The following is a 27,671-nucleotide window of genomic DNA, read 5'->3' on the forward strand; positions in this document are numbered from 1 at the left end:
ATCATGGTCATATCAACCACAGAAAATATATATATACACTAATCCAATATTAAAGAACAGAATCAACCCAAGTACATCTTTACATTAAAATGTACCTCAGCCTTTGGGCAGTCAATGCAAATCTTGCAACTCGCAACTGATAGTTAGCAGAAACTTCAACGGGTATCTATTAACAGAAAAGGGTTTTGCCGCTGTCCCAGGGTTTTCTTTCTTACTTGTTGCAGGTTGAGTAAATTACTATGTGTGTATGTTTAGAGGCTTTTTACCTCCTGGCTGATAGGATACATAGCTTCTGTTCAATTCCCACCCCCCATATTTGTATATTTTTGTTGTTTTCACGAACTATATAAGCCAAAAATAAGTCAGAGAGACTTAAGGGGCTGTCCCTTTGCTCATGCTGGATCCCCTATGACTCACTCAGCCAGCTCACAGGTAAGGACAGCTGGTCCCATTTTTAGCATAAGGTGGGGGGTTAAAAATTGCAGCTCACTTTCAGAGCTGGATCTGAGCCTAGGACACTTATCTCATCATCCAACTGTACAGCAGACTCATTGTATGAATTTGGGTGTTTGCTTCTAACATGGAATTAATCTCCATATTGGGGGGAAATAACCACACTATTCTCTGTGCAGGTGAACTTTACACAGAAGCGTCTATATTGCTGTTGATGAACATGTCAGGAAGCCACCAGTACCCTAGCTTCCCTACAAAGCCACATGTAGCAACTGAAACATTCTTCTAAAATGCCTACATCATGGGTAGGCAAACTAAGGCCCAGGGGACGGATCCGGCCCAACTGCCTTCTCAATCCGGCCCGCCGACAGTCCAGGAATCAGCATGTTTTTACATGAGTAGAATGTGTCCTTTTATTTAAAATTCATCTCTGGGTTATTTGTGGGGCATAGGAATTCGTTCTTCTTTTTTCAAAATATAGTCCGGCCCCGCCACAAGGTCTGAGGGACAGTGGACCGGCCCCATGCTGAAAAAGTTTGCAGACCCCTGATGTACATGGCTCAACATTTTCCGGAAGAGATTAATCCTGTCTTTGCACCCCAATTGTTGAAGACAAAAGTATTGCAGTGGGAAAGGTAACAAGGTGTTATGTTTGTTTTCTCTAACAAGGTGCTGCCATATCTATAAATCATCACCCTAGCACAAATGCTACAACTCAAATTCTAAGGACTTTCAAAAGGATTATAAAATGTCTGCAACTCCAAAGGATTAGGTCACATGCTGAAGCTTGCAGTTTTCAACTATATTCATGGCTTTCAGGCAGAAAGATGGATCAGCTGCATGACGCATTCATCAGGAGAGACAGGGATTCATTTAAAATTGCTTGGGGGCAGGATGTTGGGGTGAAAATCAACTTCTCTCTATTCACAAAAGCTATCAGCTATCAAGCAGACTGCATGCCCACAGGCATTACAAACCCTCAGGATACCAGCCTCTTAAATCAAAACAATTCATCCCTTTGGACAGGTAATATTGTGTGACTAAGCAATACAATAAAGGACAGAGACATTTGCTTTCACCGTGAAGCAGACAGGAAAATGACTTATTTCCTGTTAGTCCCCCTTACTCATATCTCCCTTGTAATGCCACTGCTGCAAGGCACCTGAGCAAAAAACAAAACACCCCCCAAAAACAAAACACACATTCTGAACTAAGGGATGTACCTTGCTCACCTTCTGCACAGATGGTTCATAATTCGCAAATGCATCGCCTCCTTGTTTTGCCCTATTTTACCCCTCCACCCAAGATTATTTTCGTAGCCCCGGTTAGAGTATGTGCATATTAAACAAGGGGACGCGGGTGGCGCTGTGCTCTAAACCACTGAGTCTCTTGAGTTTGCCGATCAGAAGGTCAGCGGTTCGAATCCCCGCGACGGGGTGAGCTCCCATTGCTCTGTCCCAGCTCCTGCCAACCTAGCAGTTCGAAAGCACACCAGGGCAAGTAGATAAATAGATACCTCCGCGGCAGAAAGGTAAATGGCATTTCTGTGCACTCTGGTTTCCGTCACAGTGTTCCGTTGCACCAGAAGCGGTTTAGTCCTGCTGGCCACATGACCCGGAAAGCTGTCTGTGGCCAAACGCTGGCTCCCTTGGCCTGAAAAGCGAGATGAGCGACGCAACCCCATAGTCGCCTTTGACTGGAGTTAACCATCCAGGGGTCCTTCTTCTTCTTCTTCTTCTTCTTCTTCTTCTTCTTCTTATTATTATCATCATCATCATCATCAAACAAGTTAATACGTAGAGGCAGAAGTAGGATCACAACCACTGGACCACAACCTTTCCACATTTTCAGCAGGAGGCATAAAATGAATTACAGTCATACCTCGGGTTACAGACGCTTCAGGTTGTGTTTTTTTGGGTTATGGATGCACCAAAACCAGGAAGTACTGGAACGGGTTACTTCCATGTTTTGGCGGTCATGCATGCGCAGAAGCAATAAATCACGCTTTGCGCATGCGCAGAAGCGCCGAATCGCAACCTGTGCGTACGCAGATGCAGCGCTGCAGGTTGCGGACCCTGCGGTTTGTGAACATGCCTCCCGCATGGATCACGTTCGCAACCCGAGCATCCACTGTATAGGAGTGCGCGCTCTTAGTACCCCTGAGAATGCAGTTGCGTGTCAAGGTCCCCAGGTCCACCCCAATAACTCACACATCACACAGAAATTTTTGTTTAAGATTTTTGGCATAATTTTGGCCACAACTTTATTAAAATACAAATTTGTGAGTGGTTGCGTAGGCATTGGTTGCGACTATCTGCCCCCACCATGGGGGACAGACTGACATTCCGCACGATGCAAAAGTCAGAATGGGGGAATACACTTGGGGGTTACGCGGAGCAGGGAACCTGCCCTCACCCCAAATGCAACCAGGAGCTCATTGCTATGGCCTGAGCCCCCTTGACAGAGTGGACAAGCAATAGTTAGCTCCCAATTCCTTTAACGGAATCCCTTGCAGCAGCAGCATTAGAGGGGCAGGCACAGCCAATCCATGCCCCTCAACCAACCAAACCATAAACCAATGCCTAACTGCGAACCTTACAAGTTGTGACGATTTGCTACGCAATAGGCAAAATCCAAATGGCCCCAGCCAATCAGCCAGATGGACAAAATTCCTACCAGGCCCCCGCTCCAAAGCAGACGAGCCCATGACAGGCATAGCAAGGTCAAAAAAAACCCCCCTATTCTAGGGAGGGAGGGACGGGCAATCCAATGCACGGGCGAAAAGAGGAAGCCCTAGCCTCGTGCAAGGAGTTTTACTATTTCTGGCTGTCAATCAATAAATGGCAACATTAACTTCTTCCCAACAACAAGGGAAGCCCCAATCGCATCAGTGGCCAACGATCAATTAGCCCCCCCACACACACACTTTGGAGTGTCCTGGCGGCCCCCACCACAACACCTGCTCTCCATGAAGGAGAACACGCTATTCCAAACCATGCGGAAGAACCTCTGCACACATAGCTGTACGTCCCCAGAGCTCTCTCACACCTTCTACTGAACAAGTGGTTGTCAGGACAGCAGGCAAGAACGCGTTCCCCTGCCTGCAAGCTTTCAACACATGTGCAAAGTGAACAGGGCTACTGCCTAATGATCACACAAATATCAGTGAGCCACAGCTGAGACCGAATACCTTGACCTAATCAAACAAAGTCCATCAAAGACCTAAGTATTCCAGTTTTTAACTGGCATACAGTTGAATCTAGATTCTTCACAAGGGCTGGGGAGTGCATGTGTCACAAATGGCGGCTCTTCTTTTTTTTTTTGTCATTTGCACTAACAGCCAATGTCACATACCCAAAGAAGAGCCCAAATGTCTTAACTGAATTATAGTCGGGTTGGATTGATTTAAAATCAAGTTGAGGGCTGCTAGGGCTTCCTAAGGAAATCTGTAAGAGTAGGGGAAGTCACACACATACAAATGCCATTGATCAAGACAGAATTTAAGTTAATGAAGCTTTCTTCATTACATACAGAGCTCTATTTTTCTATTATTTTCAAAACGTACAGAGCTCTATTTTTTTTAAAGGACACCACACTAAGATCATAGTAAGTCACAGTGTTTCCAGAAACAAAATTATGCAGAACGGTGGATTGTATTTCTGAAAACGGTTTTCTTTAGAATACTCTATTTGCCTCATCCCCAAAGGATGACGTTTGATTTTTCTAAGTAGTTCTACCTGTGCGGTTAGTATCGTCGCTGTTCAGGCTTAGCCCCACTGCTAGAGATACATTTCAACAAGCCACATATAAACTAAGGTGTACTAAAATTAACATGCTTAAAAATAGAAAGGCTCACACTGGTTACTCAGTGTGCGTCTGCAAGCTCTGCATGAGCTGCCACATAAACCAGTAGAAGCACTTCCCACAGACCCACATGATAGAAGACTTGCTACTCTAAGCTTGCTACACAGGCTGCGGACGAAGGGGACGGATTGACAGTCATTAACAGCAATAATTGCCTAATTCAGGGATAGAACCTAAAAAGCTTTCCTATAAACCTTTCTCTATTAAAAAAACAACAACCCATTTATGTCCAGATACATGGAAAAAAGTGATTTATGATTAAGATTTAATTTATTATGATTTTCACATCTTTTTTTCAGTTTTGGATTAGAGCAGGGGTCAGCAAACTTTTTCAGCCACTGTCCCTCAGACCATGTGGGGGGCCAGACTATATTTTTTCGGGGGGGGGGGATGAACGAATCCCTATGTCCCACAAAAAACCAGAGATGCATTTTAAATAAAAGGACACATTCTACTAATGTAAAAACACGCTGATTCCCTGATCGTCCGTGGGCCGGATTGAGAAGGCAGTTGGGCCGGATCCGACCCCTGGGCCTTAGTTTGCCTATCCCTGGATTAGAGACACCATCTGACGATTTTTTTATTTTTTTAAATGCCGTTGCTTTTTGGGAGAAGTCCTATTCTCAAGTTCTGCCAGCTGAAGGGCTCTTAAGTCCCACAGCAGGGATGGGAAAACCTCTGGCTTGCAGAACAAACATGGCTCTCCAGGAATCCCAATTTTGTGTGTGAGGCTGCTGGTTGCTTCTATGTTCCAACAAGGTGAGCTCCTGCCCCACAACTGACCGGCAATGCAGAAAGGAGAATCACTGGTGTACCTTCTCAAGGCATTCAAAATCCCCGTGTCTCTTCTTAAAAGCACTGCTGATGGGTGGGAGCATGCCTTCAACTCCAACACCCCCCTTCCGCCCCCTCCTTCGAATGTTTGAAGGCAAAATACATGTGTGAAAGCCCTGTTGTTCCAGGATGTTTGCCTGGAACCAGAGAACGTCTGCTTTTAAAAAAGCAGGGAGAGTTCCATTGGACTAGGGCTCCTCCGGTGGCTTCTGTCCACCTGACACTAAGGTAAAGGTAAAGGGCCATTAGGTCCAGTCATGGCCGACTCTGGGGATGCAGCGCTCATCTCGCTTTATTGGCCAAGGGAGCCGGCGTACAGCTTCCGGGTCATGTGGCCAGCATGACTAAGCCGCTTCTGGCGAACCAGAGCAGCGCACGGAAATGCTGTTTACCTTCCCGCCAGAGCGGTACCTATTTATCTACTTGTACTTTGACCTGCTTTCGAACTGCTAGGTTGGCAGGAGCAGGGACCGGGCAACGGGAGCTCACCCCATCGCGGGGATTCGAACCGCCAACCTTTTGATCGGCAACTCCTAGGCTCTGTGGTTTAACCCACAGTGCCACCCGTATCCCTTACCTGACACTAAGAGTTGGGTGTTAGACTGGAACAAAGTGGAAAAGAAATGTAGCAGTGCCAGCTTGGCCCTGAGACTGTGGCTGCTCAGAGTGCCATGCAGCACACCAGGGCCTGGAAGTGAAATGTGTGGGTACCCAGCCCCTTCGTGCGGAATTTTGTGGCTGCTCAGGCAGGAGTTGGCACCTATGCCCCACATTATATCCAATTGCTGCCTGTATTGTGAGTCCAAGTTCCAGGGGCACCCTGCTATTGTCCCTGATGAGACATCTTTTTCCAGGCATTTGAGAGGGGCATGTTCTTCCCTCAAACTCTTGTCCTGCTTGCCAATCCCACAGCCTGTGCAGTGAGCCACTGGAGGCTATTGTATGTTTATCTGCGGCAGCCCTTGTTGTGTGTCCTGGCCCAGTCTGCTCCTTGGTTGCTCAGAAACAGTGTCTGTCCCTCCCTGGGTTAGATCTCGAACCCTTGCAAAAGGAGTGTGTGTCCAGGGTATGTTGTGTGTGCTGGGTTCCTAACACAGCAGTTGTGTGTGAGAAAGGGGGTTCAAACTCCGGCCTGTAATGATGCCTGGAGACCGTCTATGCCACCAGGGCTCTTGAAGCAGAGATGCTCTGCCAATGTTACATGTGATGTTAGACAAGTACAGTGGTACCTCGGGTTACAGACACTTCAGGTTACAGACTCCGCTAACCCAGAAATAGTACCTCAGGTTAAGAACTTTGCTTCAGGATGAGAACAGAAATCACGCAGCTTCAGCGCAGCGGCAGTGGGAGGCCTCATTAGCTAAAGTGGTACCTCAGGTTAAGAACAATTTCAGGTTAAGAACGGACCTCCAGGACGAATTAAGATCTTAACCCGAGGTACCACTGTAGGGCTGTTAGGAGCATGTCTCAACTGCTACAAATCACTGGCTGCCTCTGCATGTGGGTCATGTGTGAATTGTAGCAGTTCTTCCAGGGATGTTATAATAATAATAATTTATTATTATCTGGCTGGGTTTCTCCAGCCACTCTGGGCAGCTTCCAACAGAATATTAAAATACAATAACCTATTAAACATTAAAAGCTTCCCTAAACAGGGCTGCCTTCAGATATCATCTAAAAATCTGGTAGTTGTTTTTCTCTTTGACATCTGGTGGAGTGCGTTCCACAGGGCAGGTGCCACTACCAAGAAGGCCCTCTGCCTGGTTCCCTGTAAACTGGCTTCTCACAGCGAGGGAACCACTAGAAGGCCCTTGGCGCTGGACCTCAGTGTCCGGGCAGAACGATGGGGGAGGAGACGCTCCTTCAGATATACTGGACCGAGGCCGTTTAGGGCTTTAAAGGTCAACACCAACACTTTGAATTGTGCTCGGAAACGTACTGGGAGCCAGTGTTGGAGGCATATCTATTTTTTTTTCTGGTTTTGTATTTTCTTCTCAGATGCTTCCCTGCTCTACTCAAGGGATAGGATTCAGTGGCCATTCTGCCAGTGTAGCAATGGCTTATCTATGGTAAGGTAAGGGACGCCTGGACGGTTAAGCGCAATCAAAGGCGACTGTGGGGTTGCAGAGCTCATTTTGCTTTTCAGGGCAAGGGAGCCAGCATTTCTCCACAGACAGCTTTCCAGGTCATGTGGACAGAATGACTAAATCACTTCTGGCACAACGGAACACTGTGACGGAAACCAGAGCGCACAGAAACGCCATTTACCTTCCCGCGGTACCTATTTATCTACCCGCACTGGCACACTTTCGAACTGCTAGGTCAGCAGGAGCTGGGACAGAGCAATGGGAGCTCACCCCGTCATGGGGATTCGAACCGCCAACCTTCTGATCGGCAAGCCCAAGTGGCTCAGTGGTTTAGACCACAGTGCCACCAGTGTCCCTACGCTTATCTATGGACCCAGCATAATGCAAGTACAGTATTGCTCAGTTCAAGCCCTCCCTCTAGTCACAGTTTGTGGCTCCTCAACACAGACTAGTTTACACTGACACAGATTCTTCAACGCTTTACTGAATAAAAAGGAAGATAAGATCACTGACAAATGAAGGATAAAAACACTAGGAAGGAAACACCTTCTTTTTAAAGAGGTATGCAGACCAAGTAACAAACACATCTTAACCTGTTTCTGAAGAATCTTCGTAATTAAAAATGCAATCCATCTAAACCCAGCTGTTTTGTAAGTCTTTTGTTTTTTTTGGCCGTATCCATTTAGTAGGCAAGTTTTTCATGCTTGAGCAGACCGTGAAAACCTATGCATGTTTACTTATAAGTAAGCCCCACTGTGTTCAATGAGGCTCCTCCCAGGTAAGTGTGTATGGGATTACAAGTTTGTTAAAACTAATGCTTTTTGGTTTTGTTTACTGTAGTTCAAGAGCGCAAAGAAAGTCACACAGGGACTCTTAAATGTGCTGGAATGCACTGAACCTTGTATCCTTGATTTGCATATGGCTGCCTGCTTCCAAAGCCTCATTCGGTTCTTCAGAAAAAAGGAACAGATTCTTGCAATCGCTCTGCTCAAGCAGAATTACGCAAATAACCAATGCCTTCAGTTTCTCGTACAGTAAGAAACTGCAGGGTCTCACACTATTGTTTACACAGTCTGAAGCAAAAAAACGCCTTCAGTGGTTCTAGGCAACGGCGAGAGATTTGCTGTCAAGTGGAAAGTCCTTTGAGAGAAGAATGACAGCATTCTAAAGCCAGCCGCATTTTTAAATCCCATGCAGCCTAAACTGGATTTGAGATCAATATTACTTTCTTTAAAACAAAACAAAGCCAACGCTGGGAAAGGAAGGGGAAAACACACAGTGAATCCGTAAGGGCAACAGCACTTTGCTTCCGCTTTTCATATTATTACGCAAGATCTGGCGAACCATCAATAATTTTAAAAGTAAATACAATAAGTGTATGCTCACTGGGTCTTGCAAATCCAAAGTATATTTTTAACTGGTGGCAGGCCTCGTGGAGTTCAAAGGGCATTTCTTATAAGTGACTGTATCTAGGATCACAGGCCAATAGCATAATCTTATGCTCTCTCTTTTTCTAACTCGGAAGTACCTTATTTTTTGCTCTATAAGACTCACTTTTTCCCTCCTAAAAAGTAAGGGGAAATGTGTGCGCGTCTTATGGCGCGAATGCAGGCTGTACAACTATCCCAGAAGTCAGAACAGCAAGAGGGGTTGCTGCTTTCACTGCGCATCGATCCCTCTTGCTGTTCTGGCTTCTGAGATTCAGAATATATTTTTTTCTTGTTTTCCTCCTCCAAAAACTAGGTGCGTCTTGTGGTTTGGTGCGTCTTATAGAGCGAAAAATACGGTAAGTCTCATTGAGTTCAGCGCAGAAGTAAGTGTACCTAAGATTGTAGGAAGTAACCATAAAACTACTCACCGTGAAGATCAGAGAGTGGTTTATTATGGGACTCGCTGTATTCCTGTAGGGAAGGGAATAAAGAGTTTAATTGGTCTTCATTCTGTCAGTTTCTCGTCGTCCCCCCTCCCAGGAACTGTATCACAATTACACTCTTTCTGGCTGAAAATGACTCCTTGGGACTCCCACTGGAAGTAGTCAATGTCAGTCCCTAATCACTGGCAGGGAAGGTGAGTGATGGGAAGCACTTTCACCTTTTCCCTTGGGGAAGGATCCTGGCTCCGTGACATGGAACTACCGTGTCTAGAATTCAAATGAATCCTTAACATTGTATTCACCTCCAGGAAGGGAAATCAACAATGCAACAAGCAATGAAAGAAAAACCTACCAAGCATTCGTAAGACTGCTTAGATTTTAAGCTAGTTATCAAGGATTGGCAGAAATCCATGCTAATATATGCAAGTTCATACTCGATTACAGAGCGAGAAAGAATTGTGATGCAACAAAATGTGATGTGCCCCACCTGGTAAATATATTGCAATGTATGTAAGATTTGTATAAGAGTCTAAACCATGGATGACATGTAAACAATATTAAAATACAGGAAAATGTTTAAGGTACACAGAATTTAATACATATACAGAACAAAAAATAGTTTCTAAGTACTTGGAAAGCAGCACAGAAAATGCATTTCAAATTGTTAATCCCCAGTACCAATTTTTAGGTGTGACCTATATGCAGAACTGAATATTTCAGATGAGTAGGAGCCGGGTTGGATTTCTGGGCAATCAGTTAATTAGAGCAAGTTATATTCTAAACAGCAAATACCCTTCAATTAATACGGTATTTGTGAACTGATGTCCAATTGGGGCAAACTACTGCAAACTGAATGCACTTTAAGAAGAAGAGAAATGATGGGGGAACTCCAGCAGGAATTGATAACATCAGTTATCCGTGTTACGTAACAGCATCAGTGTTCCGGCTACAATGAGTCTAATTTCTCCCAAAATCTTCCTCTGCTGATTTTTATTTCAGATACAGTGGTACCTTGTTTTGTGACCGGGATCCATTCTGGAGCCCCGGCCGCTAGCCGAAAAGGATACAGGGCAAAGCACCATGTCTGTGCACGCACATGGATCGGTTTGCGCTTCCGCGCATGCGCAAGCGGCAAACGCGGAAGTAACCCGTTCCAGTACTTCCAGGTTTGCCGCGGACATTCGCCGGAATGGATGCTAGACGAGGCGGACAGTCATGGATGTATTACTGTATATCTGTTCAATTACTTGTGAAGCTGATCTGATGTGCCAAAAATAATTTACTTAATTCTTGGAAATACTTAAGAGCACCCATGAGTATTAGATTGGAACTGCTTATTAAAATACATGAAATTTATTTTTTCCACAAATAAATGACGAGGAAATTGAAAAACAACCCGATTTTACTCAATAATTCCAGGTTTATGAATTGCAAAGAACCACCATGATCAGAAAAAAGAGGGACTGAGTAGGAAAAGATGCCTTGCTCCTCCAGCACAACAGCTTTGTTCTTAAGCTGTCCCATGAGAAACCATATCTAAACATTTCCTCCTATTATCCTGTTAAAGGAGGAAAAATAAATGCAAAATCTGGATGATGCAGACACTTGTTTCACTGGCAAACATCCATTAATAGTAAAATGTGCAGAACAAGGAAACACCTCATAAAAAATGATCAATGACCACAAATGAGAATTGGAAGACACAAACTAAGATGATCAAATATACTTCCAGTATGGCATGGCTGGGCTTGAGACGAGACATATGACTGGGCCAAATCTGTGCAAGCGACTAGAAACAATTTCTCCTAAATTTGACAACAGACTAGAAAGGGCTGTCATTGTACAGTGGTACCTTGGTTCTCAAAATTAATCTGTTCCAGAAGTCCATTCCAAAACCAAAGCATTCCAAAACCAAGGCACACACCGTGGAAAGTAATGCAAAATGGATTAATCCATTCCAGGCTTTTAAAAGCAACCCCTAAAACAGCAATTTAACATGAATTTTACTATCTAACGAGACCACTGATCCATAAAATGAAGACAATAATCAATGTGCTGTACTATAAAATAAATAAGACAGTATCGTAGATGATAAAAATTAACATTATTTTTTCTCTTACTTGCACTGATGATAGTCATTGTTTGGATGGGGGGCTTTTATCCATTTCTGCAGGTGCACAATCAGTCAGTAGCTGAACTGGGTTCCACACAGTCACAAAAACAAATTAACCGAAAAAGCCTCAAAACAAAAACGCAAAATAAATAGCAAAAACCAAAGTGCCAAATACAGTGGTACAGTGGTACCTTGCTTCTCAAACTTAATCCATTCCAGAAGTCTGTTTGACTTCCAAAATGTTCAAAAACCAAGGCACGACTTCTGATTGGTGCAGGTGCCCCCGAAACAATAGTCGACAGTCGCATCGGACGTTTGGCTTCTGAAAAACATTCGAAAACCAGAACACTTAATTCCGGGTTTTCGGTGTTTGGGAACCAAGGCGTTTGAGAACCAAGGTACCACTGTACTATAAAAATGAGTCTGCTTTCATCTTGAAATAAATTGAGTACACAGTGGTCTTATGCAGCCCTAAGCAAAGATGCTGGGGACTAAACACATGGCCTTCTGCTTGCTTTCACGGCGCCGGAAATTGCATTTCTTTGTTCTGCATTTCTTAATTTCTCTATTACTTTTAATTGTCATTAACTGATAATTCTTTTCAAAGTCTTCCTTGCAATATTTCACAAAGTCCTCCTTACAGAACTTTTTGCAGTCCTACTAGCGTAACCTGTTTATTACAATTGCTTTTCAAATAGTTCAAATATTTACTCCAGTCCTCTAAGAATCTCTGATCCCGCAGGTTTCGAATCCTTCCTGTTAATTTACCTAATTCTGCATAGTCCATTAATTTCATTTGCCATTCTTCTTTCATTGGCAATTCTTCTTGCTTCCATTTTTGTGCCAATAATATTCTTGCTGCCGTTGTTGCATATAAAAACTTACTTTCCTGTCTATTAATATCCTCCCCTACAATGCCAAGTGAAAATGCTTCTGGTTTCTTAGTAAATATCTATTTCAACATCTTTTTCATCTCATTATATATCATTTCCCAGAAGTTTTTCACTTTCAGGAGGCACCTTTCTTTGGGGAGGGCAAGGCAGCTCAGAGAACCAGAGGCTGCCCTGGAGGACTCACAAGGAGAGGGGAGAGGACTAGATGTTGAAGGAACACTTCACAAGGGAGGGTGTTCGAAAAGGGGTGAGGGGTTGCCAGTTCTGCAGGCAAGGGTTGACATAACCGGGCTCCTGAGGACCTGCACCCGCACTCTTATAGGCAGCCGTATCTGCCAAGCGCATTAAAGCAAAAGCGCAATAAAACAACAACAATAATAATAAGGGACGTGGGTGGCGCAGAGCCTAGGACTTGCCAATCAGAAGGTCGGTGGTTCGAATCCCCTTGACGGGGTGAGCTCCCGTTGCTCTGTCCCTGCTCCTGCCAACCTAGCAGTTCGAAAGCACGTCAAAGTGCAAGTAGATAAATAGGTACTGCTCCAGCGGGAAGGTAAACGGCGTTTCCGTGCACTGCTCTGGTTCGCCAGAAGCAGCTTAAGCTGTATGTCGGTACCCTCGGCCAATAAAGCGAGATGAGCACCACAATCCCAGAGTCGGTCATGACTGGACCTAATGGTCAGGGGTCCCTTTACGTTTACCTAATAATAATAATAATTTATTATTTATATCCTGCCCATCTGGCTGGGTTTCCCCAGGCACTCTGGGTGGCTTCCAACAAAACACTGAAATACAATACCCTATTAAACATTAAAAGCTTCCCTAAACAGGGCTGCCTTCAGATTCTTCTAAAAGTTTGGTAGTTATTTTTCTCTTTGACATCTGGTGGGAGGGCATTCCACAGGGCAGGTGCCACTACCGAGAAGGCCCTCTGCCTGGTTCCCTGTAACCTCACTTCTCGCAGTGAGAGAACCGCCAGAAGGCCCTCGGTGCTGGACCTCAGTGTCCGGGCAGAACAATGGAGGTGGAGATGCTCCTTCAGGTTTACTACTGAAAGGACAAACAAGGAATACTACTGAGAAGGAGATGCAACTTCAGGCACACTTGCCATTAGATTCTCTCTCTTCCACGCTATAGCCAACTGTTTACACTCATCCTCTCCTCTAGCTCTCTTGAGCTACTACACCCATCACCCGAAATAGGATTTCGAATGCTCAAATTTCAGGCTTTCAGTTTAGTTGTTTTGTCTGCCTGCCAGGGGGCTAAGCGGAGCATTAAGGTCAAAGTCCAGCAGCTCTATAACGAAGATTTAAGTAGAATTAATGACATTTGATATGTACATACTGTGGGTTCGCTCCTGGAAACATGAAAATGAGTAATTTAATTTCAAGAAGGACTGCTGTTACTTACATTAAGGAAAGCAAATGTACACATCCCTGCCTTCCTCTTCCCATCCTACATTTAATGTATGCACTGAAAAACCTGTTACATTTTCACGGCATGTTTCATGACTGGAACAAGGACAGTAGAACACAGGATCAAAGCACTTAAGATACATAGTACAAGGGTGGGGTCACATTCTGAGTCTGAGGGCCACTTTCTCTCTGGGCAAGCTTCCAACGGCCACATGGGCTGGGAGAGAGACAGTGGATGGAGCAACAATCGTAAACTTCACCTCTGTAGGGTAGTTTCTACCGGGGTGGATAAAAATCAATGATTTTAAAAATAAATCAATAAAAAAATCAGATTTTAAAAATTTAAATCGGATATTTAAAATAAAATACTTTTGGAGGAAACATCTTTCTAAAGATTGTTTTCTATTTAAGTTACTTTATAGTCCAAAGACAGCATCTTAAAACCTAGACAGCGTCTTAAAAAGCAGACACATCACCTTGCCAAAAAAGGTCCGTATAGTTAAAGCCATGGTTTTCCCAGCAGTGATGTATGGAAGTGAGAGCTGGACCATAAAGAAGGCTGATCGCCGAAGAATTGATGCTTTTGAATTATGGTGCTGGAGGAGATTCTTGAGAGTCCCATGGACTGCAAGAAGATCAAACCTATCCATTCTGAAGGAAATCAGCCCTGAGTGCTCACTGGAAGGACAGATCCTGAAGCTGAGGCTCCAAGACTTTGGCCACCTCATGAAAAGAGAAGACTCCCTGGAAAAGACCCTGATGTTGGGAAAGATGGAGGGCACAAGGAGAAGGAGACGACAGAAGATGGGATGGTTGGACAGTGTTCTCAAAGCTACCAGCATGAGTTTGACCAAACTGCGGGAGGCAGTGGAAGACAGAAGTGCCTGGCATGCTCTGGTCCAGGGGGTCACGAAGAGTCGGACACAACTAAACGACTAAACAACAACAAAGAGGGGTTTCACAGTAATTCGTGGTATAAAATGGATAAGGAAGCGTCCACGGTCAGTGAGAAAGGACAGGTGAAAGGACCACCAGGGAGGCAGGAGGGCATAATCTATTGTTCTCTTCAAAGTATAGTCCTCCCTTGGTTTTTGAACAGCTTAGTTCTTGAACGTTTTGGCTCCCAAACACCGCAAACTCGGAAGTCACTGTTTCAATTTGCGAACTATTTTTGGAAGCCGAACACCCAATGGGGCTTCCGACGGGAGCTTCCTGCAGCCAATCAGAAACTGAGCTTTGGTTTCTGAACGTTTTGGAAGTTGAACGGACTTGCGGAGTGGATTCCATTCGACTTCCAACGTATGACTGTATTAAAAAGGCCAGACAAATGCTCCGGATGAGTATCTGACAACCTAGTCCCACTATTGATCCATAGCAGCAGTTAAAAGTTGAAGACTTGTGTTACCAAATGTAGGAAGAATAATTTATCACTCTAGCAAGCCAAAAATGGTTCTGGCACCACCGAGACTTAGAAGGATTCATGCTATGTTGATAAGAATATGAAGAGAGGTCATTTGCATGTTCAGACCCAGAAACCTCCCCCCTAAATAAATTCACACTTGACTCAATTTTTTGGTGTAGTTTTTGGAAAAATTTAGGCCACAACTTTATTGATTACAGAATGTGACTGGTTGCATAGGCTCTGGTTCGACAAACTCCCTGCTATGCAGGTAGCACTAACCCAGGACACCAGTATAGGTCAGCCAAGGGTGAACACCTGGATAAGCGGAAAGCCGGGAACGGGCTATCTCGGCCACCCAAATGTCCCCCTGGACTCAGGCACGGGCACAACCCCCTCACAGGAGTTGACCAAAACATTGAGCCCCTCCTTTAACAGAATACCCTTCACATAGGGATGGCGAGAGCGTTCTCCCATCCCTATCACCTGAACCAGAGCCTATCCGCAACCTTACAAATTGTGATGATTTGCTACACGGCAGGCAAAACCCAAATGGCAACAGCCAACCAGCCAAGTGGGGGAAATTCCTGCCGTGCCCCTGTCCCAATGACAGACGACGGCATAGCAAGGTCAAGTGCAACAAGCCCTAAAGGTAGAGAGAGGTGGGTGGGTGTTGCGAATGCACACGCCGAAAGAGGAAGCTCTGGGTCACGTGCATGGGCATAAATAGGTCCCTCAAACTATTTGGACTGCGTCCCATTGGCCAGATTGTACCCAGCTTTGAGGGACATACCAATTGGGTGTTGTGTATGACCAATCGTGCCCACCCACAACACAGGGTGCCAGTTGTCCAGGTCTCACCGCAATACGTGCCCTCTTTAAGGGAGGACCCGATTTGCACACCTGGAGGGAACTGAATGGGCATCTTAAAGCAACGTGTCTGAACAGCTTCGTGACTCATGGCAGCAAAGTCTTGGACAAGCAAGGCTCCTCAAGAGATTAAGAGCTGTTCTTTAGGTTACATGGTGCTGCAGAGAGCAAATGGTGCTGAAATCTCTGTGCAAAAATACGACAGAAGAGGAAAAAGTAGTCTTGAAGGCCTGAGCATCCCTAACTTTGACCCTATGTTTGTTTTGATATACACACCTGTGAACCAGCTCCTAAGTCCCAAACAAAATACTTTGCATTTCTTTGTGGATTGCTCCGGGCTGCCTCGAGCTTATGTTTTTAAAAATAATAAATAAATACAAACCAAATTGCTTTGTGCAAAACAACGAGCCCATGGCAATAACTTGTTTCATAGTTTTCTGAAAAGCATTTTTTGAAATACAGTGATACCTCAGGTTAAGTACTTAATTCGTTCTGGAGGTCTGTTCTTAACCTGAAACTGTTCTTAACCTGAAGCACCACTTTAGCTAATGGGGCCTCCTGCTCCTGCTGCACCGCTGGAGCACGATTTCTGTTCTCATCCTGAAGCAAAGTTCTTAACCGGAGGTACTATTTCTGGGTTAGCAGAGTCTGTAACCTGAAGTGTATGTAACCCGATGTACCATTGTAAATAAAACAATTAAAATAACCGGCGTTCTATTGCACATGAGGCAGCGAAGGAACTGGACAGAGCCCCTTTGCCTGAGGCTCATAAAGAGAGCAATTAAACAACAGAAGGCAGAACTCACTGCCTTTTGAAGGTTGTTTGCACCCCACACCCACTTCCTGTAGAAAGTTTGATAGCTGAGGAAGTGTTAGAAAAAGTCTCAGAGGAGCGGCTTAAAGCGTCTATTTACTGAAGTGTTAAGAAAGAAGCTTGGTTTTTTTTAAGAAAAAAAAGCAAGGGAAAGTGTTAGGCAAACCAATCTTTTCCTTGATAAACCACACACAGGAAAAAAAGGTAGAGGTTAGAGGTGCCAGCTAAAAAAACCCCCAGACAATACAGCTCTGCTCTTTCGTCTTTAATAGGTTATCTAAACTATAGTTTGATTTGCATGATTCTAATCTGTATGATTCATTATATGCAAGTCTATCAGATTGAGGCCATCAGGGTGCTTGTAGCTATAAGACGTGTTTGTGTGTGTGTGTGTTTCTGTAGTTATAAATTTGAAATTACAACTTGCCTTTCAGCCTTAACATAAACCAAAAGTCAGGTTACAACAACTGTCTATTCACTTTGGCCTATTTGAGGCACTGATAAGATTTTAACTATGAAATAATAATAGTAATAATAATTTTATTTATATCCCACCCATCTGGCTGGGTTTCCCCAGCCACTCTGGGCGGCTTCCAACAAAAGATTAAAAATACATTAAAACATCAGTCATTAAAAACTTCTCTAAACAGGGCTGCCTTCAGATTTCTTCTAAGACAGATAGTTATTTATTTTCTTGACATCTGATGGGCGGCTGTTCCACAGGGCAGGCGCCACCACCAAGAAGGCCCTCTGCCCAATTCCCTGTAACTTCACTTCTCGCAGTGAGGAAACTGGCAGAAGGCCCTTGGAGCTGGACCTCAGTGTCTGGGCTGAACGATGGGGGTGGAGAAGCTCCTTCAGGTTTACTACTGAAAGGACAAACAAGGAATACTACTGAGAAGGAGTGCAGGAGCATTTAAGACTAAGATACCCTTACAGTGTCTCTGCAGTACAGATGTGGAACCTGTTCCTGCTTGCTCATGATGCTGCTAGACTGCAACTCTCATCATCCCCAACTACTGACCATGCCAGCTGAGCTGATGGCAGTTGTAGTCTAACATCACGGCTGCAGGTTTCCCATCCCTGACCTGTGGGAAATCTAGGAGCTGTAAGTAGCATACTATAGGTAGGTAGTTTATGCTACCTACAGCCAAGCAGTGTTAGAAACTTGGATATATACGCTAGGGGCCAAATGGCTTCTTAAACTAGGGCTGCAGTCGTCAAAATGGAATGTCTAGTTGCCATTTTGAGGCCAGACGGCTTGGAAGTCGTTTATTTCCAGCACAACTTTTGGCTTCCTGAAATTCGTTCTGATTTCTGCAGATGAATTAATGTGGGTAGAATTCTACTGGGTATGTTGTTAGTGTGTGAAAACAGGCACGATCCAAGGACCTCCAGCTCCAGAGGGTGTCAAAGTTATGGCGCCCGGGCATCTTCATTTGGTTGCAAGTGGGCGACAGCTGGGAGCAAAATGTGCCCGACAAGTTTTGAACGCTGCAGTCAAGCATCATACATATGCCAATCTATAACTGGCGCAAGTTTGATATTTGTCAACTATTGTATTGGGAGTATGTTAGCTGTAGGCAAAGGCCAATTTTTCAATACAGCAAAACAAAGCAACAAGTATGGGTAGAAAATCCTAGCAGGGTGTGACATTCCTGACATCAGCTACTCTTTGTGTGTGTTTAAAAAGAAAGGAGGGAAGGAGCGGGAATGAATTCAATTCTGAATTTTTTAAGGTACTGATTGCTACCCATACTGCTCAACACAATATGGCCACAGCAACAAAAAAAATGGGAAATACATAAAATGTTCGGTTTTCCAACAGCGTGCGTCATCTTACTATGCTGCCTATTTTGTGCCAGAGAATGTCACAGTATGGAGATGTCTATACACTGGTACAGATCATGGGTAGGCAAACTAAGCTGACAGTCTGGAGCATGGGTAGGCAAACTAAGGCCTGGGGGCCAGATCTGGCCCAATCGCCGTCTAAATCCATTCCACGGAAGGTCCAGGAATCAGCGTGTTTTTACACGAGTAGAATGTGTCCTTTTATTTAAAATGCACCTCTGGGTTATTTGTGGGGCCTGCCTGGTGTTTTTACATGAGTAGAATATGTGCTTTTATTTAAAATGCATCTCTGGGTTATTTGTGGGGCATAGGAATTCGTTCATTTTCTCACCCCAAAATATAGTCCGGCCCCCCACAAGGTCTGAGAGACAGTGGACCGGCCCCCTGCTGAAAAGGTCTGCTGACCCCTGGTATAGATGCATCTATACATGGTACAGAGGCAGCCAGAAAAAGCCTTCCAGGGGCACACATTTATTAGAACCGCCAGCATGTCACCTGCAAGCTTAATAAGTGATAATGCTTAATAAGTGTTAATGGGCAATTTTTCATGCAAAAAGAGACAAAGAAAAAACAAATTGCGACAAGACATTACAACACTAAAGGCTACTAACATTAAATGGTCAGTATTTCCCTAACCCAGAGCTTTCCAAACATTTCATGTTGGTGACACACTTTTTAGACATGCGTCATTTCGCGACACAGTAATTCAGTTTTACTAGCAAACCGGAGGTTAAACTAACGCACAGGGAGCATTTGTGTGACACACCCACACACTGCAGCTGATATACGAACGTGTCGCGACACACAATTTGGAAAGCTCTGCCTTGACCCAGAGTGTTTGCAAAATACTTTGAACAGGAGTAGTGTGGGATTTTCGCATGTGATTCCTCTAAGGTCATAAATCAGTTTTACTTAGACAAGAAGTTAGTTACAGAAAAACCTGAAAATCTAGGAACAGCTGTCGAAATTATGCATTTCTAACCAATACAGGAACAAATAAGCAAAGATGAGGGGAATTTCTATGGCTCAGTTAGTCCAGATAGCAGAACAATATTTAGCCACCTAAGGGTGAAGGCAGGCAGATATTGTGATGTTTGTTGAAAGGGTTTCAAAACACATGCTGCCTAAGAACAAATCAAACGCCTCTGACTTCAGGAAACTTATTCTAACACGCTTTTAAAAGTGTATGCCTACTTAAGGATTAACAGCAACCAGTAGTTTCTAATAATAATAGACTCCATCTTTCCAAGAATGTACACAGAAGAAACCATAACATCCCCCTGGCACTTGTAGCCCCGGCAGGATGTGGCAGAACAGTGCCTTGCCAACAGAACCTGCTCAAAATAGCTATGTTGCCAACCCTAGGAGAAACTAGATCAACATATGCACAATTCATGGTATGCATACGCTTAAAGCTACTTTAAAATACTTCAGTTCTTAAAAATTAAACATGCTAGCCTATATGCTAACAACTATCTCTTTCCATTTTCAAAACAAAAACGCAATTTTGTAGTTAAATATTTATCTGTTTGCAAGGGTGCTGCAAATTGGCTCTAAGGTCAGCAGGCCCAGAAGTTTGGACTCACTTCCATGTATCTCATTTCCTTTCCTTCTGCAAGGCAGGAACACTTGAGAAAGCCTTTAACACACAAGTTGTTGTTTCGGCACTTTAGCCACTACAAACGTTAGGGACTTTCCACATGGAAAGAACTTCCATATGGCTGGCGTGGGAGGTATAAAATCTGAGTGCCCCATTATCACTGCGTGAAAGAACCGCCACCCGCACCCATCTATTGGGATACTCCAGAATTTCCTGCATCGAAAATGTTGTGCTGGATCATAGGTAGGCAAACTAGGGCCTGGGGGCTGGATCCGGCCCAATCGCCTTCTAAATCCAGTCCGCGGATGGTCCGGGAATCAGCATGTTTTTACATGAGTAGAATGTCTTCTTTTATTTAAAATGCATCTCTGGGTTATTTGTGGGGCATAGGAATTCATTCATACTTTTCCTTGAAAATATAGTCCGGCCCCCCCACAAGGTCTGAGGGACAGTGGACCGGCCCCCTGCTGAAAAAGTTTGCTGACCCCTGGACTAGGCGACCCACGGAGTCCCTTCAAACTCTGTAATTCTATATGTATTTTAGGTTGCAGAAACATCTCTAAAAGGATTTTGTGAGCATGTTTTTAAAAAAATACTTGCAAAACTTCAGTCTACCTATTTGCCTCTACAGAATCAGAATAATCTTTATTTGCATCAGCCACTAGCCACAGCAATAAAATAAAATACAATGCACTGAAGACAGAGGTAAAAGCTTAACTATACAAAATACACTCTGGAGGTTTATGTCAATAATCAAATAATAGATCTTATTCTAATTGCCCCTGCTAATTTTTTTATTTTTTAATTTTTTAATTTTTTTTTTTTTTTAATTTTTTTTGCTGTCACCTGGTTACCTTGATCTGCTAGAAGAAAGGACACGGTACAAATGGTTGAGGCAGTGTTAGAAACTGAGATATGAAAACTATGAGCCAGGTGTAGGCAACCCAAGGTCCATGGGCCACAAGCAGCCCACGGGGGTCGTTTAACTGGCCCCTCAGCCGCCCCCGAACCGAACCACCCGCTTGGCGAGTTCCCGCGCACTGCGCTGAACCGGCACAATGTGGCACGGGGACTCACTTCCATGGCACCGGAAATCACATCTGCACAGACGCCAGAAATCGCAGGCATGAGCATGTGTGATTCGGCCCACAGAGGGATTTCCCTGGCAAGGTAAACCTTGCTGACCCCTGCTATGAGCTAAATGGCACCTTAAACCTAGGAATGTCTGGGCGCATTTTTTAAAAAACAAGAATACAAAGTTGAAAATGAATGAACTGTAGCTGAAACATTACAGTGGACCCTGTATGTACCCTGAAAAGTCCGCATCTAGTGGCGCCGCTTCTGCGCACGCATGCGGCACAATAGAGCGTTTCTGCACATGCGGTAAAACCCAGAAGTACAGTGGTGCCTCGCAAGACGAAATTAATCCGTTCCGTGAGGCTCTTCGTCTAGCGGTCTTTTCGTCTTGCGAAGCAAGCCCATTGACAGCTTAGCGGATTAGCGCTATTAGCGGTTTAGCGGCTTTTAGCGGATCAGCTGATAAGCAGCTTATCAGCGGATCAGCTGATAAGCGGTTTAGGGCTTAGGAAAAGGGGGGGGGAGGGAAAAAACCCCGCAGGAACTCGCAAGACATTTTCGTCTTGCGAAGCAAGCCCATAGGGAAATTCGTTTTGCGAAGCGCCTCCAAAACGGAAAACCCTTTCGTCTAGCAGGTTTTCCATCTTGCGAGGCATTCGTCTTGCGGGGCACCACTGTATACACCTCCGGGTTTGCAGTGTTCACAACCCAAAAGTTACATTACCCAAAGGTAATGTAACCCGAGGGTCCACTGTATCCTCATTTTTCACATGGTCTAGCCCACCCCGCCCCCCAATAATCTGAAATCTTAGGTGCCGTACTGCGTCCAGAGCTCAGAAACTGGTGGCGCTAATAAAAATCCCTGTCGCAAAACACACGTAGAACAATGGAAGTTTTGAACGCTGGGTCCAGCAGAAGAAAGAATGTGACGCCTGTGTTTGATCTATAATGAAATTAAGAGCAATGCAGACGAAGTGTATTAGACTTCACATAACTGTGGATCAGGCTGCAAAGGCTTAAATAATTCAGGTTTGTAAAGGAGTTGCATAAACATGTGGGATACCATTGAGCTCCAACAGTTCCCTTTACACCACCACAAATGGGTATTTTCGGTTATGAAATGTTCTTTTCTCATCCTCTAGACTCTTTTCTCATGCAAAGCAGGATAAATAGGTTCTGGGCTAAACATGAGGCGTTATGAATTTCAGAAGTATTTGGCTTAGCCACTTTGACAACAATCACCTATGTTCATAGTTTTCCTGCTCTCGCAGCCATTCCGATAGAAGGAGAATTGATCCTAAGAGCTGTATGGCTAAAAAGAGCATTTTTTCTAAGAACTAGGGAGGACAGCCACCCAAACACCTCATGGCAATTCACATCTCATCATAGTTGAGGACTAGCCAATTCCTAGAACATGGAGTTGTGGAGGACTCGCCAGTGGCAATGTTCAAAATTAGCCAGGTGCCCTGCACATTTTGCACCTGGCATTCGACTACAGTGGTACCTCAGGTTAAGTACTTAATTCGTTCCAGAGGTCCGTTCTTAACCTGAAACTGTTCTTAACCTGAAGCACCACTTTAGCTAATGGGGCCTCCAGCTGCCGCAGCACCACTGCTGCACGATTTCTGTTCTCATCCTGAAGCAAAGTTCTTAACCCGAGGTACTATTTCTGGGTTAGCGGAGTCTGTAGCCTGAAGCGTATGTAACCCGAGGTACCACAGATACTTGTGACCAAGTATGGTGCCTGACATCTCCACCATCTGGAGCAGTGTTCGAAACTCCCATTGTTCTAGTCCAGGGGTCGGCAAAGTTTTTGTGGCTTGGGCCGGTTCACGGTCCCGCAAGCGCCGCGGTGGGCTGGAGTGTGTGTGTGCGCACGCGCATGCACGCGCAAACGCTATTTGTGGCGCTCCTTCTGGCGTGGAGGAGGCATGCGCAGCTTCCCATTGGCTTCAGGAGGTTCCTGGAGCCAATGGGAAGCTGGCCAGGGTCGCAGAAGGCGGTCTCCACTCTGCTCTACGCCTGTTTAGCGCGGCACACGGGAGCCGACCGAGTGGGGGCGGGGGTCCCTGAGTGGCCAGCGGAGGTCCATGGGCCAGTTAAACGACCCCCATGGGCCGTTTGTGGCCTATGGGCCTTAGGTTGCCGACCCCTGTTCTGGGCGCATTTTGCGACAGGGAATTTCATTAGCGAGAGCAGTTTCTGAGCTCTGGACGCAGTACTGTGCCTAAGATTTCAGGTTAAAACTGCAGAGTGGAAGGAAAAGAGGGTATTTTTCTGCCTCCCCACTTCCAACTACTCTCTGAAGACTGGGGAAGAGACCCTCTTAAGAATATTAGAAGGGTGGGCAGGAGAAGGACTGGACCATGTGAAAAATGAAGATAATATTTTAGCTGCAGTTCATTCATTTTCAGCTTTGCACTCTTGATATAAAAAAGCGTGCTTGGGCATTCCGGTTTTGTGCCCATACCCTGGGTTTAAGGTACCATATAGCTTTCATATCTCATTTTCTAACACTGATCTGGAGCTACATGCCTGTGTATCCTTGAATCTGGACTGTTTTCACACACTAATACACCATCCTGTAGTATTCTATCCATTATATTTTATCTGCGCAATTGGAATGAATTTCTGGACCCATAATGCTTTTTCTGTGCGGCTTGAGCAGGAGCAGTCAGCATTAAGAAAAAGAGGAATAGGACAATATATATGGAAACTGTCCCTGAATCTTTCTTCTTTAAGGTTCTCTAAACCCTTAACCTAGCTCAAGGTTGTCATCTGAACTAGTCAGATGTTTAACTGAGAATCAATCACACTCAGTCCATCATATGAAAAATAAGACTGTAGAGCAGTCTTGCACCAAAATGGCAACCAGACATTCTGTTTTGGCGACTGTTACCTTGATTAAAGGAGCCATTTGGCACCTAGCTTATATATCTGAGTCAGTGCTGGTGGGGTGCAATTGACTTCTACCAACGCTGGTAGGATGTATTTACATGAGAACAGTCCTTACAAGTGCACTTCACTTTTGTTTGGGTAGTCAGTCCAAACCGTAAATCAGCCTGGAATATACTTGGAGGTAAATTCCACTGAGGTCCGTGAGGCTCTCTTCCTAATAAGCATACTTAAGATTTCAGTTATGCAGTACAATCTGAAACATGTGACACAAAATAAAGACCTTCGGATACTAACTAGTCTGACTCCCACCGAAGTGCGCATTAGAACGGCAGCCGCAGCCATCGTAATAAAGTAGCTGGAGCATCTATGAAATCTTCTTGAAGTCATATAGGGTGGTACCTTGGTTCTCAAACGCCTTGGTACTCAAACAACTTGGAAACCAAACACTGCAAACCTGGAAGGAAGTGTTCCGGTTTGTGAACATTTTTAGAAGCCAAATGTGCTCCGTTTTGAGTGTTACGCTGACAATCTAAGTGCCACACTTCCGTTTTGAGTATTACGCTGAAGTTGGTGTGTTTCTGCTATTTATTTTGCGTTTTTTGTTTTTGCGGCTCTTTTTTGTTTGTTTTTGTGACTGTGTGAATCCCAGTTCAGCTACTGATTGATTGTGTGACTGCAGTACATTGTTCATTGCTTTCATTTTATGGATCAATGATCTCGTTAGATAGAAAAACTCATGTTAAATTCCTGTTTCACGGATTGTTTTCAAAAGTCTGGTACAGATTAATCCATTTTGCACTACTTTCTATGGGAAAGTGCGCCTTGGTTTTGGAACGGATTTCCGGAACGGATTAAGTTTGAGAACCAAGGTACCGCTGTAAATAGGTTCCATCCCCAGAATGCTACCTTCCAAGTCAGCTCCTGTATCTCGATCGCTACCGCTTTTCTTTCTCACAAGGGCGGCGCAATTCAAACTGTGACATGTACTTTTCCCTCTCCTGCTTGCCTAAGGCCTGAGGCTCACAGGATGTGCCATAGTGCGTTAAACAACTAGAAACACAGCATGGGCTCTGAAAAACAACAACTGATGCAGAACCTTCTTGCACCAACATCGGAAAGGTTGCAAAATAAGCAGCCTCTGTACAATCACCCTTTGGGAACCAGTGCTTTTTAACTGCCGTGCGCAAGCAACACATCCCATCCCCAAACCATGCAATCAGTCTCTAGCTCACAATCCATGTGCGTCAGGTGCCTATTCATAAAAACATGAAACTTTCATAAACTGCACCATTGCTGCGCTGCACAGCTGCAGACTCAGTCAACAGGTAAATCAACAGGTGGGTGGTTTGTTGCCCAACTTTCAGAAGCCCCTGGATTTGGCTCTGATGAAACTCATGCTAATGATTTAAGACGTCCACTCTGTTGGATGCCTACTGAATAACAATTAAGTTCGCTACCATACATACACAAGGGGAAAGGAGGACAGAGAGAGAATTAGATATTGCATCTTGAAAATGGATCTGCAAACAAAGGAAGGGTATTTTGTTCTTCATCTATGAGCATTTGTAATACGAGATTTATTTAATCTCCTGTTCAGAAAATCACACAGCTCACTTTAACCCTCTCTTCGCTACCCATGGGCCTGGTGCTATTTGAAGCATGATGGGGGGAGGGTAATTTTTCTATTGAGTGCTACTCTCAAACATATATTGCTGGAAACAGCACAGAAAAATCTGATTAAGGAATGGAATGCAATGTTGTAGGACAACAAGTTAAAGAAGCTTCAATATTGCAATACCTTTTGTGTTCCAGAGAATATTATCAGGGAATAAGGCATGGTCTGTGACTAAATAGCAGAAGAATAGCATCTTTCTTTCAGTGTCCAGGGCAAGCTTTGTTTCTCAATCAAAAAAATGTCTCATTGTCTTACATTTTTGGAACGCAGCACAACTTGTGCCTTTCTGGTTTCCCCCTCATAGTGGATAACTATCCTTCTTATCAAATCAGTCAGGAAATCAGCTCTGCAACAACAGAACCACTTGCATGCTGGCCCTTCTCACATGACCAAACTGACAGTGACAGCAAAAATTAGTTTCAATCCAAAAACGTTCTTCATTCATAAGGGCACTATTGCTATTACATAGAATCAAAGCCTTCTAATATGAAAAATCACAGCCTTTCAGATAAAGCAGAAAGCTTAGTACTGACAAGGCTATGAGACTTCTTAATTAAAAAATGCACCCCATTAAAATTCAGCGGAAGTGCAGTTTTGACTTGTTCCTTCACTGCACAGAAAAACTTTATATGCACAAGATAAATGCAAAATCAGTCCAAATAGAAATCAGAGGAAAATGTGAACAGGGATAAGATAAAGGAAAGAAAAGCAGCAATGGATAATTGTATGGGGTAATCTACAATTTCTTAAGTAGTTTGCAATTGGATTACATAGACAAGAGAGATATTTACAGTGGTACCTCGGGTTAAGAACTTAATTCGTTCTGGATGTCTGTTCTTAACCTGAAACTGTTCTTAACCTGAGGTACCACTTTAGCTAATGGGGCCTCCCGCTGCCGCTGCACGATTTCTGTTCTCATCCTGAAGCAAAGTTCTTAACCCAAGGTAACATTTCTGGGTTAGCGGAGTCTGTTACCTGAAGCGTCTGTAACCCGAGGTACCACTGTACTGTTCCACTTTAAGGCCCGCCTGAACAGACAGACCATCAGGTGATAAGACTGCAGGGATTTGAAATGCTGGGTGAACTAGTCTAATCCTTGGGGGAAATAATGTGTACATACATCTCTAGAAGTGTAGGAGACAGACAGCCTTTAGATTTTTACTGAAAAGGGTGGAGGCTACGTTGAGCCCATGCAAGGAGAGTCTTTGGTTCCTCTACCTACTCAACTTTTAAATACCATTTTTTGTTGCATTTGCAGCCCATTTCACAGTTCTGGTAGACAGTTTTCCTGGGTGATTTATCCTCATTTATATAATTTTGCATGCATGAATCTGACACGCACATCATGTGAATGCACAGTGACCTTGCAAAATTTGCACACATAAAAACCAAGCTAGTCGGGTCTGTGTTGCCAGGTCTGCCAGTGAATGGTTTGCACCATGGGTCTCGGCTGTTGAGAAGGATGGTGAGAACACAGCCTCACGCCTCTCCCCACAAACAAAGCACCCTAGCTCAGATCTCCTATACCTAAACCTGGCTAAGATGGAAGATGTACAATCCCAAAAACTCATGTTAATAGAAAAAGGGCTCCAAGGAGGAACTCTCTGCCCAATGTTATTCTTGTCACTCAACAGTATCATTGCGGAGTCAGTGAATTTTGGTGTCCTCTGAAGCTGCTGTCAAGAAGGTTCTTTCACCATCTGCCCATCCCATGGCACAACAGCATATAATAGTGCCAACCACTTGTTAAAACCCTTTTATCATGCATCCCTTTTATTGTGGTATTTTTTTAAAAAAAATAATAATATTGTGTAATATTACTCTGCTGTGGGCACACCCATTTGTGAAGCACAAAACCCCAACATGAAAGCTATACATGAAAGCTGCATGGTATCTTCAGACCACAGTCCCAAAATAACATGAAAGCAGGAGAGAAGCATCCCACTTCGAACCAGTTT

At 44.3% G+C, this 27,671-nt stretch overlaps 1 protein-coding gene and 1 long non-coding RNA gene across 4 annotated transcripts in view; both read right to left on the reverse strand.

Annotated features, from left to right (window-relative positions):
- The window catches only part of LOC309352202, a 206,979-nt gene that overhangs the window by 107,444 nt on the left and 71,864 nt on the right, over nucleotides 1-27,671 (reverse strand). The window lies entirely within an intron of this gene.
- SEMA4D (semaphorin 4D) overlaps nucleotides 1-27,671 on the reverse strand; it is a 118,071-nt gene that overhangs the window by 88,027 nt on the left and 2,373 nt on the right. For all 3 annotated transcript variants that reach the window (XM_081880409.1, XM_081880410.1, XM_081880411.1), the window contains exon 2: nucleotides 9,097-9,139. The gene's annotated coding sequence lies outside the window, so the exon portion shown is untranslated. The remainder of the gene's footprint in view (nucleotides 1-9,096; nucleotides 9,140-27,671) is intronic.

This window comes from Podarcis erhardii (genome assembly GCF_964252035.2).
Source record: "Podarcis erhardii genome assembly, chromosome: 11".
Classification (NCBI taxonomy): Eukaryota; Metazoa; Chordata; class Lepidosauria; order Squamata; family Lacertidae; genus Podarcis; species Podarcis erhardii.